Source organism: Pagrus pagrus (assembly GCF_965226575.1).
Source record: "Pagrus pagrus genome assembly, chromosome: 21".
Classification (NCBI taxonomy): Eukaryota; Metazoa; Chordata; class Actinopteri; order Spariformes; family Sparidae; genus Pagrus; species Pagrus pagrus.
The window spans coordinates 26,929,772-26,944,335 of record NC_140208.1 but is presented as its reverse complement, the minus strand read 5'-3'; the positions used below and the strand labels follow the sequence as shown (position 1 = coordinate 26,944,335).

General features: G+C 42.9%; 1 protein-coding gene and 1 long non-coding RNA gene across 3 annotated transcripts in view; one reads left to right on the top strand and one right to left on the bottom strand.

The window, feature by feature from the left end:
* Window positions 1–14,564, top strand: part of csnk1db (casein kinase 1, delta b) — a 195,697-nt gene that overhangs the window by 9,243 nt on the left and 171,890 nt on the right. The gene's annotated exons all lie outside the window — the stretch shown is intronic.
* LOC311250463 lies at window positions 6,104–7,267 on the bottom strand. Its single transcript, XR_014621287.1, has 3 exons — window positions 6,987–7,267; window positions 6,385–6,626; window positions 6,104–6,302 (listed from the first exon to the last, which is right to left on the bottom strand). It is a non-coding gene; the product is annotated as an uncharacterized lncRNA (long non-coding RNA).

Genomic DNA, 14,564 nt, shown 5'->3' with positions numbered 1-14,564 from the left:
GACAGGATGTAATCAGGGTTTTTACAAGGATAGCAGTGCAGGTTGGTGTAACTGAGGGACGGAGATGATTGATGTTGCATAGATGGAACCAGTAGGTGATTTGTTAATTTTTAACAGGGGGGATGGATCAATGGGAGCACCACCCTGCCCTGACACACCTATGTACACCTCCCAAAGGACATTGTTGCAGGACGCCTTAACCATAACTGTGACATTTCTAATTCTCCAATTCAATTTTATCCAGTTATCTTCCTTCTCTCCTTACTACAATTGTCTTTTTATAACTGTATTAAAGTAATGAGTAAATACACCTTTGAATTGTATGCAGTGGACTGAGTTTATTCAGGCAGGGTTTTCTCATGTTTCTCACAATACACTACAAGCAGGGTCATTTTAAGTTACATGACCCCTTGGAATTTTTTACCATCTAAATTCCTTGAAGGACACACAATGAACATTGTGCAAAATAGTACAGCCCGACTGATTTATCGGCCAATATGAGCCTCTCAGAGATATAATGGTTTCGGCTTATATATTGTCCGATATGCACCGATATGAAAACCTTATATTTAAAAACTATAATGGAGAAAAACATGCTTGGGGTAATATAAAATTGGTGTAATGACATAGTTTGTCCAGCAGAGTGCGCTTCAATCGGGGATAAAACAGCTGGTGTCAGGAAATGTAACAGCTACCTCACTAATGGTTAAACTATAAACCAATTGCCAACATACCATAGGCCACCATGTTCTGAACAGACACACTAAAAACACTTACAAAAAGTAACATTTTAGTTTTAAAACAAGCAAACTTGTTGTGCTCCTCCTCTACACGAGAGACGCGCTGGGAATCCACCGGAAGCTGCTCCATGACGTTGCGTCTGCTCCAGGTTTTGTTCCGCCCTCTGCACGGCATCATACCATGAGTGTATAAAGAGAATCCCAGCGGGAACGTTTCAGAACCGAGCCTTTTGTCTGCCCGATTTTGTTGACTTGCTCAGATTTTGTTGATCTGGTCATTTTTCGTTTTTATACAATCGGGAGTCTGCACAGGGTGTTTTATTTTGAAAATTGACCGGTTGCTCTATGTTGTTCCTGTGTCTCTGACTTCCTGCCAGCGCGATCTGGTCTGTGCAGCTTGTTGCGGCTTTGGTCAAGAATCGACTAGGCAGCCGGAATGCAAAGCAGCCGTGCACGGCTTAACTCCACTGTCCGCCGGAGCTGATCGCAGCCGCTTGTGATTTGTAACACACTTTCTGCTACTATACTAGGGGATGGAGAGTGATGGCAGGTTAACAAGGGGGTTGCTTTTTGGTAATTTTGCTAACAAGGGGGACGGCATCCCCCCTCATCCCCCCTCAAATCGCCTACTGGATGGAACAGTGTGCAGACCAGTTAACATTATTGATGTGGGCTTCCAAGGATAAGGTGCCGTCCAGGATGACACCCAGGCTCTAACCTGAGGTGATGGAGGAACAGTGGAATTGTCCATGGACATGGAGAAAGTGTTGTGTTTTGCTAGGGTGGATCTGGTACCAATGAGGAGGACCTCCATTTTGTCGCTGTTCAGTTTAAGGAAGTTGAGTGAGAACCATGATTTAATTTCCAGTAAGCTAGAGCTGTGGGTGGCAGAGTGGACGTAGGTTTGGTGGAAATATAGAGCTGGGTATCGTCAGCATAGCAGTGGAATTGAATATGATATTTCGTGAGAATGTGTCCAAGGGGCAGAAGATAAATAGTGAACAGGAGGGGACCAAGGACAGAGCGCTGGGGAAGACCACTGTAGACTGGGGAGGAGCCGGATCTTAGGTTCTTGAGTTGAACAAACTGTGTGCAACCAGTAAGATATGATTTCAACCAAGCCAGAGGGATGTCAGTGATTCCAATGGAGGCTAATCTGTCCTGGACGATGTCATGAGAGACAATGTCAAAGGCTGCGCTGAGGTCGAGGAGAACCAGGATGGAGAGTAAACCAGAGTCAGATGCCATCAAGAGGTCATCTGTGATTTTCACCAGGGCTGTCTCAGTGCTGTGAAGGGGGCGAAAGCCGGACTGACATTGTTCATAGTGGCTGTAGTGGGACAGATGGGTGTTTAGCTGAGCTGCAACAGTTTTTTCTAGTATTTTGGAGATAAATGACAAGTTTGAGATGGGACGAAAGTTTTTCAAATCATCTGGGTCTGCGCCAGGTTTCTTGATAGTTGGAGTAATTGCAGAAGTCTTTAGTGATAATGGAACAACACCAGAAGTCAGTGAGGAATGAATGATGTCAGTTATTAGAGAGGACAGGGCAGGCAGGCAGCCTTTTACCAGCTAGGTGGTCTAACTGGCAGGTGGATGACTTGGATTTAAGGATGAGTCCGGTTATTTCAGAGACAGTTGGCAGTTTGAAGCTGGCAAGCGGAGAGCTGATGGAAAATGTGGGCAGAGAGTGCAGAGAGGATGCAGAGTTATTTGAAGCAGTCAGTGTCTGGTGGATATTTTCAGTTTTGGCATTGAAGAAGGTCATGAAGTTATCACACTGTGTAACTGTGAGTAAGTGAGGTGGTAGAGCATCAGTTGGTTTCAGGATATTGTTGATAGTTGAGAATAGGGGCTCTAGTTCCATCAGCTGTCCTAATTAAGGTTGAGTAGTATGTGGTCTTGGCTGATGAAAGAGCATCCTTGTATTGAAGTAGGTGATTATGATACATTTCTTTGTGTACTCTTAGGCCAGTTTTTACATAAAGGCGTTCGAGACGACAGCCTTTAGTTTTGAGCTAGCGTAGTGCTGGTGTAAACCAAGAAGCAGACTAGGCAAAAGAAACAGACATTGTTTTCAGAGGTGCAAGAGTATTTAGCAGTCCATGAAGTCCAATATTGTAGTGAGATACCAGTTCATCTGTGGTGGATAAGTTGTCTCTGCTAGGAAAGTCATCAATTCCATTAGAGAGGGCTGACAAGTCGATATTTTTGATGTTTTTTGAAATGTGATAGAGCGAAGCATGTTAGTCTTGGATAATCTTGGCTTGACATTGAAGGATATTAACTTGTGGTCTGAGATAGGCAAATCTGAGGCACAACAGTTTTGAGGGGTTACACCAGAACAGCAGATTAGGTCAAGAATGTGTCCTTCGGAGTGTGTCGGAAAGTCAATATATTGCTGTAGTCCAAAGCTGTCAAGGCATGAAGTAAAGTCCTGTGTAAAAGCATTGTTGATGCTATCCAAGTGGATATTAAAATCACCCAGCAATAGTAAATTTGGGGACACAGAACATAAGGTTGTTAAGAAGGCAGAGAATTCCTGTAGGAAGGCATTATTCGGCTTGGGTGGTCGATAATTAGTGGCAAGAATAGTAGGAGTTGGGCCCTTGATTTGCAGAGCAATGGACTCAAATGAGGCATACACATGCACTGTGAGTAGACAAACCCGGGAGGAATAGTTTGATTAAGGTGTAAAAAGTCATTAGGCTGCTGCCATGTCTCAATCAAGCAAAAGAAATCAAACTTACAGTTATTCAGTAGATCATAGAGCAGAGGTCCCTTGTTGGTCAGTGAACGGATGTTAAATAACCCAAAGGTTAGATTGCTGATGTGAGGTTTGGTGCTAGCTGACCTGGCTGGATTAACAAAGCACACTATGATCGACAGTTCGACTACACCTGTGCCTGTGTATTGATTTGCGATGTGAAATAACAACAGGAATTGGAATCCAGTTAATCACAGCAGTGGAAGTAACTTTATGACAGCCAGTAGGAGACAGTGGACCATGGTAGGGGCGTTGAACCGTGGAGAATGTCAGTACCTGGGTTGGTCACCAGGGGGAGCTTGTGAGAGACACAGTACTGTGTGCTGCAATAGTAGGTGGAGAGGAAGATGGCTCCAGGACGGGGGCGTGGCAGGTCAGTAGTCAATCACGCAGAGTAGCGGTCTGAACATCTCCATGCTGCCACACATGGATTTATACATCTTACAGGAGGGGTTTCTTCGCCTTGCCAGGAGGATATGGAATGACCTCCGGGCTGAGGCAGATGTTGCAGACACAGGAGAAAGCAACAAACAATTCCTCTATGCAGCATACAGACAGTTTGTTGTGTGGCAGTATGGGGCACTTGGACAGGGTCGGCGTGTCATTATACCCAGTTGCTGTGTCTGGAAAATTCGCGATCGTTATCCAGATCCACTCAGACAATACAAGGGCTTTGTCCCAAGTAGAGTGTAATAAAACCTGATCTCAATGTACATATTTAATTCCTTTATCAGTATTTATTTGTTTAATATTTTATAGTGTTATGAACCCTGTTTGGTTTGGCTTTAAATAAATAATAATAAATCTGTTCATTTGAAATACCTCTGGTTGTGGTCTTCTGCATAAACAATTTGTCATACCATCCCTTTTCAATCAGGATAAATAACCACAAACAAAATGTATCAACACTGAGATGTTTAATGGTATATTTTGGGGGGATATATACATACATACATATATATATATATATATATATATATATATACACACAGTACAGACCAAAAGTTTGGACACACCTTCTCATTCAAAGAGTTTTCTTTATTTTCATGACTATGAAAATTGTAGATTCACACTGAAGGCATCAAAACTATGAATTAACACATGTGGAATTATATACTTAACAAAAAAGTGTGAAACAACTGAAAATATGTCTTATATTCTAGGTTCTTCAAAGTAGCCACCTTTTGCTTTGATTACTGCTTCGCACACTCTTGGCATTCTCTTGATGAGCTTCAAGAGGTAGTCACCTGAAATGGTCTTCCAACAGTCTTGAAGGAGTTCCCAGAGATGCTTAGCACTTGTTGGCCCTTTTGCCTTCACTCTGCGTTCCAGCTCACCCCAAACCATCTCGATTGGGTTCAGGTCCGGTGACTGTGGAGGCCAGGTCATCTGGCGCAGCACCCCATCACTCTTCTTCTTGGTCAAATAGCCCTTACACAGCCTGGAGGTGTGTTTGGGGTCATTGTCCTGTTGAAAAATAAATGATGGTCCAACTAAACGCAAACCAGATGGAATAGCATGCCGCTGCAAGATGCTGTGGTAGCCATGCTGGTTCAGTATGCCTTGAATTTTGAATAAATCCCCAACAGTGTCACCAGCAAAGCACCCCCACACCATCATACCTCCTCCTCCATGCTTCACGGTGGGAACCAGGCATGTAGAGTCCATCCGTTCACCTTTTCTGCGTCGCACAAAGACACGGTGGTTGGAACCAAAGATCTCAAATTTGGACTCATCAGACCAAAGCACAGATTTCCACTGGTCTAATGTCCATTCCTTGTGTTCTTTAGCCCAAACAAGTCTCTTCTGCTTGTTGCCTGTCCTTAGCAGTGGTTTCCTAGCAGCTATTCTACCATGAAGGCCTGATTCACACAGTCTCCTCTTAACAGTTCTAGAGATGTGTCTGCTGCTAGAACTCTGTGTGGCATTGACCTGGTCTCTAATCTGAGCTGCTGTTAACCTGCAATTTCTGAGGCTGGTGACTCGGATGAACTTATCCTCCGCAGCAGAGGTGACTCTTGGTCTTCCTTTCCTTGGGCGGTCCTCATGTGAGCCAGTTTCTTTGTAGCGCTTGATGGTTTTTGCGACTGCACTTGGGGACACTTTCAAAGTTTTCCCAATTTTTCGGACTGACTGACCTTCATTTCTTAAAGTAATGATGGCCAATCGTTTTTCTTTACTTAGCTGCTTTTTTCTTGCCATAATACAAATTCTAACAGTCTATTCAGTAGGACTATCAGCTGTGTATCCACCTGACTTCTGCACAACACAACTGATGGTCCCAACCCCATTTATAAGGCAAGAAATCCCACTTATTAAACCTGACAGGGCACACCTGTGAAGTGAAAACCATTTCAGGTGACTACCTCTTGAAGCTCATCAAGAGAATGCAGAGTGTGTGCAAAGCAGTAATCAGAGCAAAAGGTGGCTACTTTGAAGAAACTAGAATATAAGGCGTATTTTCAGTTGTTTTACACTTTTTTGTTAAGTACATATTTCCACATACGTTAATTCATAGTTTTGATGCCTTCAGTGTGAATCTACAGTGTCAATAGTCATGAAAAGAAAGGAAACTCATTGAATGAGAAGGTGTGTCCAAACTTTTGGTCTGTACTGTATATTAAAATAATACAGCATAGAAAAATAGTAATGATACATGACAATTACAAGAACTTGAGCACAACTATATACATTTTTAGGGAAAATATTTGGTCACAGCTGATCCATTTGGTCGGTGCTGGCTGGGAGGTCAGGCACATGCTGGAAAGCCTAGTCTGTGGGCGGTGGGGTCTGTGCTGTACAAAGAATACCACAATTAAAAACACACTGTATCTGACAATAATAACATTAGCAAATTGTAAGTTCTATCAAACATACCAAGCCTGCTGACTTGCTTCTGCAACAGCTCCTGGGTTGTCGGGGGAGGGACACCTGATAAAACTCCCAGTGTTCGAGGATCCTCTGGTCTTGAGGGTCGGCTCTGTGCCATTCCTCTTGGAGCAGCAAGTCTCTGACGCAGGATGGCGCTCTGGAGGTCTGGGATGTAACTGTAGTCCTTTGCAACCTTCAGAGTGTACAGCCTCCATAACTTTGATCTCTTGTTGTACACCTTCCCATATCTAGCAGGAGGAGGATTCAGAGAGAATTGTGGATACAGGGGGAGGAGGAGGGGGTCTCAGGAAACCATGTTTCACTGGTGTAGAACTCAGTATGTCCTTCTTCTCATAACTAACAAAAATATATAAATATGTCATAATTCCTGCCTCTGAAGGGTAGTAATAGCGTTTTAGCAGCATAAAATGAATACATGATGTTACGGCCTCCAAACAATTAAATAAAGCAACAGTGGCTCAAATTGGAGACCTCAACATAAAAGGACACCAGAAAATAGAACATTTTCACAGGTTTTATTAACCAACTGTTCCCACAATAAACATCCTTTATGAAACCATAGCAGAACTACAATATAAATACTTTACCGAGTGAGAAATCATCAAACCAGAAGGAACCTGGAGATGCCAGCCAACTCAGCAAAATGGAGGGGGGAACCAGGCCACCCCCTATAGGGACGTCGAAGCTGGCCCCCCCCCGCCTAACAAAACCAAATTATAAACTAAAAACTAAGCGAAAAGAAGGACTGCCGGCCATCTCCAGGCCAAAATAAAATAACTAAGTTAAAGATTGCTGAAAGAAAAGGGTGTTTAACAAATCATACTGTTGGGACTAAGGTGTTGCTGGGTCTGTGTCTCCTAGAGCAACTGAACTGGCTGGCTTATACAGCAGGCTGTTAATTGGGCTGTAATGATCTTGATCTGCTGCAGGTGTGTCAGCCTGAGTGTGCCAGCCTGATGAGAAAGGAGAAACATGGGTGTTTAGGCACAGCACAGTGATGTCTGAGTGAGTGGCTGTGTCCAAATTCAGGGGCTGCAGCCCACGAAGTGCGCATTTGAAGGCCAATTACGTCACAACGCTGCGCGAAGGCTGTCCAAATTCAGAGGCTCCTCCAAACGCAGCCCACAAATGCAGCCTAGCCTTCCCCCTTTTCGGAGGATGCACCGCTACTATCCTTCGCGGCCTGCTATATCCCAAGATCCTTTGCGCACCGCTGCTCAGTCCCGAAACAGAAGAGGAAGCAAGAGAAAATGGCGACATCAAGTGGCGCAGACATGATATTCAAATTTAAGTAATGGGTTTATACTCGTTTTTTAGTCATTTGAACATCCAACGCCAGATATGTTAAACTTCAAAACCTCCAAATTTCAACTTTCAGTCAAAATACGTGACACTGGTGATGCTATGGTAAATATAGTCGTTATTCACCAATGGGTTCATGTTTATTTTGTAATGTTAATGATTCAATTTAGATATGACACATTTTGTCATTAATTTTTGTACACACACAAATAAATGTACACATTTGATAGATTTGAACCAAAACAGAGTTTAATGCATCTCTTCATTCACAATCGTGACGTGAGGGTAAGGGGCGGGAACATCTGGTGAGGCAACCAGGAAATACTCCGAAGGCTCGACCGTCCATTTAACAACGGTGGATGAGGCTATCAAAGACCTGTCCGAAGGACCCGGCCCTCGTGGACCGCGAAGGCTAGGCCACTGAAGGCTGCAGCCCCTGAATTTGGACACAGCCAGTGAGTGAGTGATGTCATGGCCACGCACAACAATGACATGAAAATAATCCTCAAGAATGTAATACAGCAGACATTATAGTCCATGATTGGCAGCAGTAGGCTAATGTACTTTGTGTTTAGCAAACTTAGCCCGGTAAAAAAAAAATTGCAAGCATTACTAACATTGCAATTCGTCCAATTCGTTTTATCCTCAAACTGAATGGATATTGTTAAAATTAGGGATGTCCCGATCACATTTTATGCCCCAGAGTCAGAGTCATTTGAGGAGCAGCAAACAGAGGCTAACACTAGCTAGCTAATCTTCTTCTCGTATCACAGGGTGCAGGTAATCCGGTGCAGCGGTAATAGAGAAGTGTCGTTTCAACTTGACTCTGTCATGCAGTGGCCTGATTGCTTCCTAAACCATTTTAACTATTTACTGAAATTTGGAAACTGACATTTCAATTGATGGAAATCCGACGTAGCGGTGGAGAACTGTAATCCCTGGCAGTGTTTACAACACTACAATCCATTGAAAATTACGTGATCGGATCCGGGACATCCCTAGTTAAAATTACAACATAATGCCAGAAACCAATGACTACTCTCAAAAATCATAAAGACATAATGTTATCTTACCTATCAAGTAGAAATAGGGCCACCATGGCGTCGCTTTGCAGCCCTCGCTGTTGCTTCAGTTGACGCCACCGATCATATGCCGCACCGATGCACACTCTCGTTTTGTTGCGCTCTTCGTCAGCCTTTTTCTTGGCTGTAGCCTTGTCAAACATAGATTTTCGCTTCCGACTAGTTGTTGGCACCTTTTCTGCCATACTGACACTAACGTGTCCACCGTATTTTCTATGAGCAGCCAACTAGCCAGTAGCCAAGCCTCTGAGGACGCGCGATTCGTTCGTGCCTGAAGAGGAGTACGCGCAGGGGAGGGAGGGGGGGAGGGGGAAATGGCAGTTGAGGTTGATAGACATATCACCATCCAATTGTCTTGAGCGTAACGCTCAAGACGATTGGATGGAGTTTTTTCAGTCCTGCCCATCCCACAGGCGACTATTTTTTTTGGTGTATGTGTCATATCATTTAATTCATTGGTTTCAATCTGTGTGTGAAGTAGATTTTAAGCAATATGGTAAAAAGGGTTAAAAAAATGCTCCAGGAAAACATCATCCACCCTACCTTTAATGTTGCAGAATTCTTTGGCAGGAATTGATGTTTTTGGTAAGGAACTCAAAATACCACAACTAGCAGATGATACAACACTATTTTTAAAGAGGACTGAATAAGTTTCTGTGGCTCTATCTGTTATATCTAAGTTCTCTGATGTTTCAGAAACTTAATTTGAATAAAATAGAAATTTTGCCCCTTATCTTACTGAAATATGTGACATTCCTGTAAAATACATTGTAACTTACCTAGGAAATAGAATTTCTAAAGATAAATTAAAAAAAAAAAGTTATGGATAATAATTTTTTGCCTGTCACTGAGGTGATTAGAAAGATATTAAATTACTGGTTAACCAGAGACCTAGCTATACATTGTAGAGTATTATTAAGTAAAGCTGAGGGGGTGTCAAAAGCGTCTTATGTGTTCTCAACACTAGATGTCTCTAAATCCATATGTTCCAAGCTAGACAAAATCCAGTTGAATTTCTTATGGGAAAAAAAAAACTGTTCTCTCTTATCCTTTAGCTGTAGGTGGACTTAATGTTCTGCCTTTGACCAAATTTAACCAAATTATAAAAATCAACTGGATTAAAATGATTACTTAAGAACCCAAATAGTTTATGGAATATTTTCCTTCATTTTCTGTTGGACTTGTGCTTTCTCTGTTGGAAAACTCCCTGTGAAACTAGCTAACTTTCATCAACAAATTCTGTTATGTTGGCACCCAACATAAAAGACTTTGTTGATGAAAGTTGTCACCTCACAATTGATGATTACATTTCATATAGAAACAAAACTCTATACTTACATAATTGGTTTGTTAATAACACTGTGAACCAACGTTTGAATGTAAACGTTGAATTGTGTGGTTATGAGGCTTTTTTAGGTTATATGGTTATCAAATCAATACGCCATAGTATAGTGTCTTTAACATAAAGCATACATCTTGATGAACTGACTTTAAGTGAATGCCCTGTTACTATTAATTGGGTTTCTATACTTGGTAGAAAGTGCACTAATACTTTTATTAGAAATCATCTTGATCATATCACAACTCCCATATGTACGTATAGGTGGCTTTATTTGGATAGAAAACGATGCACGGAGGACTGTCTTCCTCTTGCCTCAAATATATAATTTCAAATAGAATCAAAATATTTCTATTCAAAATTGTACATTCAAAAGTAATTCTTCCAGTAATTCTGAGCCAATCTGTTATTACTGTAAAAAGCCCGGGCACATAGTGGCAGAATGTCCTGTGTTGAAGAAGAAACAGGCTGCTAAGGCCGTGGGTTTGATTAAAGCGACTCCACAGCCATCATCCATTGTTGCATTGTTGCATTGCACAGTCTGGGTACGAGCCTTTTCTCAGTGACGGTTTCGTGGCCTTACCTGGTGGTGAACATCTCGTCCCAGTGCGCATTTTGCGTGATACTGGGGCTGCATTGTCATTGCTGTTGGAAGGGGTTCTACCGGTGTCTGAAGAGTCAAAGACTGGCACCAGTGTTCTTGTTCGTGGCTTTGAGATGGGCTCAACCGCGGTTCCTCTCCATCGAATTGAGTTGAAGTCCAATGTGGTTACTGGTAGCGTTGCTGTTGGTATTCGCAAATCTTTGCCAATTCCAGATGTAACTTTTATTCTTGGGAACGACATTGGTGGGGGAAATGTGTGGAAAAATGATGTTGAAGTGTTGCCTCATGTGGCTGTTCCAGACAAGCCTTTTGTCCATCAGCGCGCACAGCAACACCCTGATGTTTTCCCTGCCTGCGCGGTTACACGTGCTATGGCAACGTGTTCAAACTCCTCTGAGGGGAAAGAACGCTCGTCTCCTCTTGTTGATTTGGATTCTTCTGATTCTTTTTGTGATTTGTCTGATTCCTTTCTTGTTGCCCTTGATGATTTTAAGAAGACACCCAAGTCTTCTACCAGTGCTTCTTGTACTGGATCTGAGAGATCGTGTAAAGTGAGTAGCGAGACTGTGCGCCTGTCTCGTGAGAAGCTAATTGATGCTCAAAAAGTGTATGTGTCACTTGCTTCATTGTTTCAGCTTGCCTCATCGGACGTTGATCTGGATAAGGAGCCGAAGTGTTTTTTTTTCCGAGACGGCATCTTGATTAGGAAGTGGAGACCTTATAATGTTCCAGACCAGTGTAACTCTTTAGAGCAGATTGTCGTGCCATCTGGGTATAGAGAGGAGATTTTGAGTGTGGCTCATGATGGTTTGGCCGGTACATTTGGGTATTTCTAAAACACTCAATCGCATTAGTCAGTATTTTTCTGGCCAGGCGTTAAAGGAGCAAAAAGCGAAATCATTTCACCGCTAGGTTTGCTGTTGAGCACTGCCTGTAGACCAAAACAAAGTGTGCCATTAGCCACACCTCCCTCTGCCTCTGCTCGACAATGACAAATGACAATGACAATATTTCCTTCTTAGCAACGACTTTTTAGCAAACCCCCAGCTGGATTGGAGGTTCAGTGATCAAGTTGTTAGAGCTGGTAGAAGCACTGCATAGCTGTGAGTTGCTCCAGTTGCCGATCGCAGCTGACTGCTATCGGCTGATTGGGCTAGAGCCATGGCCGGATCCTGGCTAGTGCAAGCACCGGGAGCTAATGCTAACGTTCCTACTCTTCTCCGTGAGTGAGACCGATGTTTCAGCCTGGTGTGACAGCCCGTGAGCCCCCCAGGTTGTCCGCCAGGCAAAATTTTACAATGCTAATTGAAATGTTAGCTGCCTGTCGGGCTACTCACCAAACACAACCGTAACGCCTGACCCATTGCTGAGGACCGAGCTGGTAACAACTCCAGCTCCGGACATTAACCCATGCTACATACTCATGCAATATAGCGGCAAGTGTGTAAAGTTACTGTAACACAGACAATAAAACAGACATTTGACTTTATGGTGTTACTTGCCTGTCAAGAAGAAGAAGAGCCAGCTCCGAGTCCGACTGTAGCCCCTTTAGCTCTCGTAGCTCCCTCCACCTCGGAAACGCCAGGCCAATGTTAATTCTGGTTTTATCCCTTTCTTTATCGGACAATTTCTTTGCCAATGACCGTTTTTTTTTTTAGTCTGCTCCTGCTCGTCTTCATTGGAAGGTTTTGTTCCGCTGTCTGCCATTGCAGTTCGAAAATGCTGCCGCTGCCGCTGTCGCGTTTTACAGGGAGGGAGGAGGCGGAGTTTCACATGAACGCACATGAACGCGCGGCCGGACCGGCTTGTAAACATGAGGCTGGAGATCAACACAGAGAGCGGGTGTGTGACGTCATCCTATACTCCAGATGAAATTACACCTCTCGTTCTCCATGTAGCGATTTTTTAATTCCTTCAGTCTTAAATAATGCATTTCCGCTTATTGCTCCTTCAAGCAGGATGGGGTTCGTTTCTGTAAAACATTTCATGTTTGTCAGCTTACTGGCAAGCCCAACCAGACGATTCCTCCTGCTCCCCTATACCCAATTCCAGTCATAGGCCAGCCCTTTGATCACGTCATCGCCGATATTGTTGGTCCGCTTGTGCGTTCCAAGGGGGGTTATCAATATCTGTTGACAATGATGTATGTCGCTACCCGTTTCCCAGAGGCTGTGCCTCTGAGGACGATTTCGGCCAGAGTGGTGTTGAGGGAGCTACTCAAATTCTTTTCCCTGTTTGGTCTGCCGAAGATTGTCCAGACTGACCGTGGGTCGAACTTCATATCTTGTGTGTTCACCTGCGTCCTGAAAGAGCTTCGTATACAGCACAACGTGTCCAGCGCATATCATCCTGAAAGCCAGGGAGCGCTGGAGCGTTATTACCAAACGCTGAAGAGCATGTTGCGTGCATATTGCTTGGAGTCTGGTAAAGCTTGGGTAGATGCTGTTCCTTGGTTACTGTTTGCTTGTCGAGATGTGACACAGGAGTCACTTGGGTTTAGTCCTGCTGATCTTGTTTTTGCACACACTCCGCGAGGTCCTTTGGCCATCTTGAAGGATCAGTTTTTAAGTGACTCTTCTGCAAAGAACATCTTAACTTATGTTTCAGATTTCCGTTCTCGTCTGCACCGGGCTAATGACCTAGCTCGAGAGAATCTTGAGCGAGCCCAAGGTAGAATGAAGGCGTGGTATGACCGTAAAGCTGTTGTTCGCCACTTTAAAGTGGGTGATCGAGTTCTCCCAGTGAGCAAAAAGTGGTGTAGATCACGTCTTTTAGACGTCATTTATGGACATCCAAAGATGTCTAAAAGACATCCTCCAGGGAGCCAGAATGAAAGTTTTTTATACGTGTTTTCTGGACGTTGTATAGACGTCAATCAAATACGTCTAAAAGACGTCATTTACGGACATCCAGAAGACGTCCTCCGGGGAGCCAGAATTAAAGTTTTTCATACGTCTCACTTGGACGTTGTATAGACGGCTACTAAAGACGTCTAAAAGACGTCATTTACGGACATCCAGAAGACATCCTCCGGGGAGCCAGAATTAAAGTTTTTTATACGTCTTACCTGGACGTTGTATAGACAGCTAGCGTCATTTATGGACATCCAGAAGACATCCTCCAGGGAGCTAGAATTAAAGTTTTTTATACGTCCTTTCTGGATGTTGTATAGATGTCAAATGAAGATGTGTTAAAGATGTATAAAACCTTTACTTCTGGCTGTCTTTGGATGTCAAACAATTACGCCTTTTGTAGGCGTTGTATAGATGTCAAAGAAAGACGAATTAAGGACCCACATGACATTGAAATCCCAATTGTCCACATTGCTCCATCTTCTAGGATCCATCTTAAAAAAAAAAAAAGTCTTTACTGCAAAATAGTGGCAGTGAGTTACTAAAAACAAGCCATTCTTACTAGTCTTGCATTGTGATATTTCTTAGAAATATAATTGAAATGACAAATTACTTCACTTCTGTGAACCCCCTGGACACTATTCCTGGGGTCCTCAGACCTCCTTTGATACCCACTGACTAGATTGACCATGAAAGGTAACCTTTTAAATATAGTAAGCAGAAGTTACCCGGAAATGTAGTCTGATCAAATTAGATAGCAGCTTTACAGCGTCTGTAAAAGAAGTGCTGTCCAATATGTCTAAAATCATTGAATGCCATTAATCATCAGTATGTACAGATAGCTTTTCAACCATTCACAGTAAAACTGACCACTCCAAGAAATAAATTATTTATTTTTCAAAATATAATCTTTATTAACGCAATATATCTCTCTATATTATATGTAAATATTATATATATGTATATAAATATATATATATATATAT